Below are 7578 nucleotides of genomic sequence, written 5' to 3' on the forward strand. Positions count from 1 at the left end.
GTTATGACCCATAGTGATCAAGAAGTTTAGAACAGGGACGGTCATGGTCGGATTTAATCCATTCAAATTTAATTTAAGTATAATATCTTTCTATTTATTACTTAATTCGTCCTAAATCAAAGAACTTTTATTTAATTCGAAATTCGATATTATTTGAGATAAAAATCAGTATCCAATCTAACTAGATATATGTGTATATATATATATATATATATATATATATATATATATATATATATATATATATATATATATTTGTCTAGCAGGCAAAGATTTACATCCGTGAAAAAAATATTCATTCGGATCTATGTGAAAGTCCAACTCCATTACATTATCAGAATCATCTTGTATATTTGAAAGAGGTTGTCAAGCACTGTTCTGCAATTTCAAATAAAGAAGTAGAATAAAATAGAAAAAGAGATAGAGAAGCAGAAGGATGAACTAGAAGAGAGAAATATTTTGATTAACAATTTGCAATGCCTATTCTGTTACACCCCCTTTCCTTATAAGCTAAACAGTCAATGCATGAATTTACCCAACGTCCTTGGCTCCTTTTTTTTACGCGTGTTCTCTTAAACAGTTGTAGTGGTTGATTTGGTTGTTCTCTCTTGATCCCTTATTCATCACAGGAGGTTGATCTCTTTACACTTCTCTTCTTTTCGTTAACTCTCCTCTCTTCAGTCCACAGAGACAAAATATAGGACTGACGCCAACAGTTAATAACAAAAGAAGGGCTCCTAATACTCTAATAGAATAGAAGACTCGTATAAAAGAAAGAAAAGAAATATATTTGTATATTTTTTTATCTGTTACTACCGTGAGCTTTATGCGATCAATCGGATCATATGGATATCACTTCTGTTGGAAATACGGACCGCAAAAACACACCGTTAGCACTAACTAGAAAACAAATAATAATTCTAAAATTGAAATCGTATGTTATATTGCTCTGCAAAGTTTTCAACTCCGTATGTTGTAGTCTGAAAGGTCCATTCCTGCAAGAAAATACCTCTACTTACCATTCAACACTGCATATGTTATCACATACTTCTCTTATCTGTGCCCATCGTGATCAAGCCGTCGGCACCCCCCCTCTTTTTATCGAGAGAACAGAGAATTAGTCTATTATTTATAGTTTAGACGACTAAAATATATTTATTTACAATGTTACAGGTATCCTTGTTTTGTTTCATTTACACTTCCATTGCCGCCGACAGCTTGCTCGCGCTGAGATTTAGCGATGGCACCTGTGCCTGCATCTCGGCAAGCTCTCTCACGCGTAACAAAATTGGTGCTGGAATGGGCATCGAAGGATGCTTCCGTGGATTCGCCTGCATTGCCAAACACAACAGAACCATAAATGTATGGGAATGAATGACCACACATGTTGGTGTTTCAAAAGAAAGTCTCTTCCATAAGGATAAAATGAAACAGGTGTAATATATATATATTGAAGTTACAACTTTCGACTTACAATACAGCAGAATCGATCAATAGAAGCACAGAACTGTATAACTAACTCAACAACTATCGGTCAAAACTAAATCAACTGAAATCAGCATAAAGCGGATGATTCACATGAAATATTTTGTATGCGCAACACCATCGGAAAAAAATGATATCTCACCCCTTTGTCCATAGGTGTCTGGGCAAAGCTAGCTTTCAACAGATTCCGCCATTTGTCCTGCAAAATAACATTTATTGGCAATAATTATCCTTCCCAGACTCGTACAGATTCCTATGTTCAATCAAACAAAAAGTTGCATTTTTTAACCATTTATTTACTGACAAAAGTACCCTATGAACACCTTGAGATCAACAGAGGTTCTATACGAATAGGATGCAAAGGCAAGCCTTTTAATCTCTGACCATCGGCCAGCACCATACTTAGACACACCCTCAACTAGCTTCATAACCTCAGAAAGTGTCCAAGCTCGATGATGTTTCCTTCTGGTTCCACCTTAGCTGTTGGCACTGTAACAACATTATCATCTGAAGTATCTCCCGATGGATCTACATATTTTAACTCCATATTCTGCCCCAGATCGGCTGATGACTCCTCTTTATTTGATTCAGCTACAAACTGAAAATTTAACAAGCAAATGGAGCTCAGTTTCAATCAACTAAAAAAGGTATAAGGTGTAACATGGTTCATGTAGTAGATATCATTTACTCTTTTCACTTGATTAGGAGTTTGCTTGGGAGTAGATTTGGCTTCCAAAACTTTGTTAATACTCTCATTGCCCATCTGAGAGCCATGTACATCAAGACCCGTCTTTATAAATGTAGCTGTCATGCCCATGCCACTCGGATGGAATTTCTGTAGAAGGCAATTCAGGTTGCATCAATACAATAACGTCTACCATCTAAAAGACACCAGCATCACATGTGATAGGTTCCCAATAAAACAAGAGGGAACACGTTTTCAGTAAAAGATGTGTCAAAGCGAGAAGTAACAACACATTCAACTCACAGGTGATACTTGACTTCTGGAATTTTAGAAGTTATTGTCATTACCAAGTTGACAATGCTCACATCAGAAACGAATGTTATGAATAAAGTAATAAACAAACTAGAGCTGCAAGACACATGCACGCTTTTCCAGAAGCATATGAAAGCTAGAAGGGAACACATCAATGCTCCTTACAAAAGCAAATGTCAAATTAAGAGACCTAGATATGGAAAGCCGATATCATATTGCTAAGATAGGAAAACAGCATATCCTTTTCACATACCAAAAGTGCCATGACATTCTTCCTTGGTCGGCTTCTTCGAACCCGATAAACACATGGAACCTGAATCCCAAATCCTCCCAGGGAATCCAACCTCGTGATAACTGTTCTCCCTTCCAAGGAAGCATTTCTAGCAAGCCTAGCATGAGATTTTAAAGGCAAGGATCTAGTCCCAATGTTCGTAGTTGAAGCAAGTAACCTGCCACTGTTGCCGCTGTACTCTTTGGACTCTGCTTCAGAAAGTTCTTCAATATACCGCTTAGTTGGCTTCCGGACTCTCTTTGCAGCTCTCTGATCTGCAGCAAGATCTTCATTTGCAAAATTGTTTTCCACAACATTATTTCCTGATCTCACCACTGAAACAGTTTGATGCTCATTAAATTGACTAAGGCTGTTGAGCATGTCCCCATTGTACTCAACAGCAACTGCCGAGAATTCTTTCCCAGTGGCAAGATTCACATTGTTAGCGCTATCTTCATTATCCTTTTTCACCAATTTATTGTCTTTAATTACAAAAGTAGTAGTTGAAACATCACAAGAATTTGTCAATCCCATGGCAATCCTTCTTTTAAGCCACAGCTTGTCCTTAACAGTTGTATCTCGCCCAAATGTTGACTTAAAAACTTCATGAAGTTCTTTAATTGATAAATTATCCAACATATTTCACCCTTCAACTTGGAAAAATCAGGTTTTGAACTAATAAAGCCTACAGAAGTTGATGATCCACCTTGTATTGGCCCATCCAGAGGCTTTAAGCACTCCCCAACACTCCCAGGTTGAGTAGCATGATCATCACTCAAGTTTTGTGCCCCACAAGGAAGAGTTTCCTGAAAATGAATTCAAGATTGGAGCTTCTCAGGAAATTTATTATGCTGTTCAGACCAGTGGCTGTCTACATTCATATAAGCAGAAGAATGATCAGCAGGTAGACATGCTAAGTGAAGCCCCTCTTAATATTTGACTTTGTGCAACATTTCTTCAATGTATCATATTAGATATTAAGGTCAAGTTGGATCCAAGACAAATAATAGTTCAATTAAAGCTAAAACAATTAACTTTAAATCGATCATGTGCTTGAACATGTACAAGTAGAGGAAAAAACAAAGAAAGATCAAAAGCAGTGAGAAAAAAGGAACCTAAAAACTATAGTAGTATACAGAACACAATGTGAAGAAATAGTAGATACCATCCCTCCCACAAGACATGTTAGAATATGTAGTAGCTTTAACAACTAAACGATTATTCCCACAAGACATAAGTTCTGCAAATTCCAAGAAGATAAGAAGAATTAAGGCCCTCCTAAAGCCACAAAACCATGAGTAGATTATCAACACAAACTAAAATATTAAGCCTAAGCACTGCTTTACATGCAAATATGATACGCATCCATTAATCCATTTAAAGAAAGTGAAGAAGCAAAGTGCAACGAAAATTAGGAGTACCTCACGCCGTGCACTTAATTTTTCAGTTTCAGCTTTTGTGTTCTCAGATTGTGACAAACCTGACAAATATAAATCATTCAGAAAACTAAAATATCTAAAAATATCACAACAAAAATAACACACAAATGTTCATCCTATGAAAATAAAGCTGATACAGCAAAACCAGAAGCATCGCCAGCAATTAATACCTAAAACATCTTCAAACCCAAAGCTAAAGTTTGAAGTTAACCTTTTCTTATATTGCATTGCGCATATTTTAATTCTAGGAAGACTGTTTTAAAAATCTATTTCTTTTAGTACTGGTTTAGCCAATTCCATGGGCGCTCTTTCCAGGAAAATTCTCTTGTACGAGTCTGCATCACTCAGACTGTACCTACTTGACATTTGGCATCTTTTAATTCAATTATTTATGTATATAAGGGAAGATGTAAATTGCATACTTAATTCAAACAGAAAAATCTATAAATCATAACAGAAATACACAAATAGCATGCTAAAAATCAAACCCTGACCATCAGCGCGGATTAAAATTCAATTAAATCCACAAGTTCGATGAATTATGAAATCCAATTCTCCGGTAGTAGTCCCAATCAGCAGAGATAGACTTTCTTATCCTATTTTAATAGCTGTTAAAATTGTTAATGATATAGGGCTAAGAAAAGCATACCTTCAGAGCTTTCTAACTGAGGCATGCCAGAGGATGACACTTCATTAGAAATACACCCTAAAGCCTGCCCAGTGTCTGCAACAAAATGGGTCTCACGCTTCTCATTTTCCAGCAAACCTTCAACCTCCATCAGTTCATCATCTGTCGCAGGTACTAATCGTCCATTCCCATCAACCTATTGAGACAAATATCAATTTCAGATTGCAAATAAGAATAAATCATACCTGAAGCTACATGTCCACATTTTCAGCACATAACTAACAAGTAACTTAAAAAATTTCAATAAAATAAAAGCTTGAATATTTCAAAACTTTTGGCAGAACTCAAGAGACCTGTATATGGTTGTTGAGTAAAGCCCACTAGCTGTGCCACATTTTACAAAAGTCACCAGTTCATTTTTTCCGTGGGGAAGAAGATATATCCCTTTTTAATCGTTTATAACAAACGTGCCAACCAAGCACACTTCAAAAATGAAGATTCAAGCTAATTGAGGCTAATCGAGTAACCAGACATTAACTAGTTTTAACTTGGAATATATCAATCCTGAAGCTACGTATCCACATTTTCAGCACAAAATTAACTATGGGCTTATAATTTTCAAACAAACAAGAGATTCAATATTTCATTAGTTTTGGCAGAATTCAAAAGACCCGTATGTGTTTGTTGAGTAAAGGCCACTGGCAGTGCAACATTTTTCGGGGGGAAAAAAAACCAGTAGAACTACAAGTGTTATTTTATTCATTTTTCCGGGAAAAAAAGGAGGAGATATATCCCTTTCATTCAGATAAGTAAAAAGATAATTCCTTTCAGTCTTTTCTAACAAACTTGATAACCTAACACACTTCAAAAAGAAGATTCAAGCTAATCAAGGCAGGTCAATTTACCAGACGTTAACTAGTTTCAACTAAGCAAAAGCTCAAACATGACTAATAACTACAACAAAATGAACATTATACTAAGAATATGGTATCCCCCTTTTAAAAGCCTACTCTTCCAAGGTTGATCAATCATCTTCTAAATAATATTTTGGTAGGAAAAAATCATGTCAACAGAACCCAACCTGCATTCAGGTCCTACTAACCTATCCATTCAACCAACTTCTACATGTTATAGTTTTCTAAATAACAGATGGTAGCTATTCACTAAATTAATTTTCCTTTCACGAACCATCTAATCTGGCCCAAATATTTTGGTATAGAAAGGATCAGTAATTAACATCTGGCAGTTTAGGAAGCTCGATACAACACTTCCAATATCTTCTATCCGACAGTCAAATAACTTCCTCATTAATATTTTGACACTAATATAGTTCAAATAACAAACTAAAGCAAATCCAACTCAACATTCTTAAACACATAAACAGGCGGTAAAAAAAAAGTGGGAAGATGGCACAAGTTATTTGTATATCAGGAGAAAAATTAAAATTAGAATAACACTTGTTGAAAGAGGTACCCGGACGAGCTTGTAAACAACTGGATCAGCAACATGCCTTGGTGAAGGTAAAACAGAGTTATTTTTCTCAAGGCCAGTCACTTCAAATTTCCCTTCACATCTCCCCTCAACTTGAACCACTTTTTCCATGGAAAATCCAAGACACGCAGCTCAAAAACAAAAACTGGAAGCCAAAACAAAAAAGGGGGGTCAAATGATGTATGCATCAATTTCCAATGCCATTTAAAAATTATGAGTTTCATATATGCATGAAATAGAAGAAAACAGAACAAACAAAATTCAAAATTTGCAGTTCCAATATGGATCAGTTATTAGGTCACTTAAACTTTAGTTGCTCAACATTCAAATAACCTAATCTCTTGAATTGATTACCAAATTAACCGAAAACAGTCCAACTTTTAAGACGGTGTGGAATATACATTAATGTAAAAAAATGTAATGAACTACATGTGACAAATCAAACAAATTCATTAAAATTGCCACTTCAGGAGGAAAAAAATATGATAGCTATTGTCATGTAGCACAATTTCCAATTCGATGAAATAAAGCCCTAACTCTCAAATTCTAACAACCTACAAGTAAAATGAGCTAGTGCTCTAACTACTTATATTTCCATAAAAATAAACAAGAAAATTACAGAAAGAACAAACAAAAACCTCGCATATTTCTATAATTAATAAAATAAATAGCATTTTAACTAGGCAAAAATAGAAACAAAAGTAATTTCAAAAGAAAACAGAGAAAAGATTAAGGAGTTTGTCACCATAGGACTTGCTGACCGAGTTGACTCAGCCCACTCCAAACGGTAAACCAAACGAAAAGGACACAACGTGGCTGGTCTGTAGTGGGTTAGAAGCGTTAAAACTGAGTTGAAAAAAACGAGTTAACAGAAATAAGAGAGAAACTTCGAGAACAAGATAATGATTTTTTAAGTGAATTTTTGTTTCATTTTCGCGAGCGATTTGAGCGAGTTCTGTTTTTGTCACGCTCTCTGAATACGCTGAGTTTACTGTCATACAGTTCCGGAATTGAAATTTTCTTTATGTGCGATTTTACAAAATGGCGTCGAGTCCGGGAAGATCTTTTTTGTCTTTCTGTGTACGGTTTACAGAATAGAATTTGTTTAGTTCGATTTTCTTTCTCTCTGTACCCATAATAATAATATTTACATCTGAATAAAATTTATATTGTAATACTCATAATTTGAAAAAGTTTAATATAACGAATATATTTTGATAAAAAATAATATAAAATATAAACTATCATAATCAGATATGGATATAAA

The 7578-nt window shown here is 35.1% G+C and overlaps 1 pseudogene; it reads right to left on the bottom strand.

The window, feature by feature from the left end:
* Window positions 1–861: 861 nt before the first annotated feature.
* LOC120191678 lies at window positions 862–7260 on the bottom strand (annotated as a pseudogene).
* Window positions 7261–7578: the final 318 nt, after the last annotated feature.

This window comes from Hibiscus syriacus, unplaced genomic scaffold, assembly GCF_006381635.1.
Source record: "Hibiscus syriacus cultivar Baekdansim isolate YM2019G1 unplaced genomic scaffold, ASM638163v2 tig00004159_pilon, whole genome shotgun sequence".
NCBI classification, from domain to species: domain Eukaryota; kingdom Viridiplantae; phylum Streptophyta; class Magnoliopsida; order Malvales; family Malvaceae; genus Hibiscus; species Hibiscus syriacus.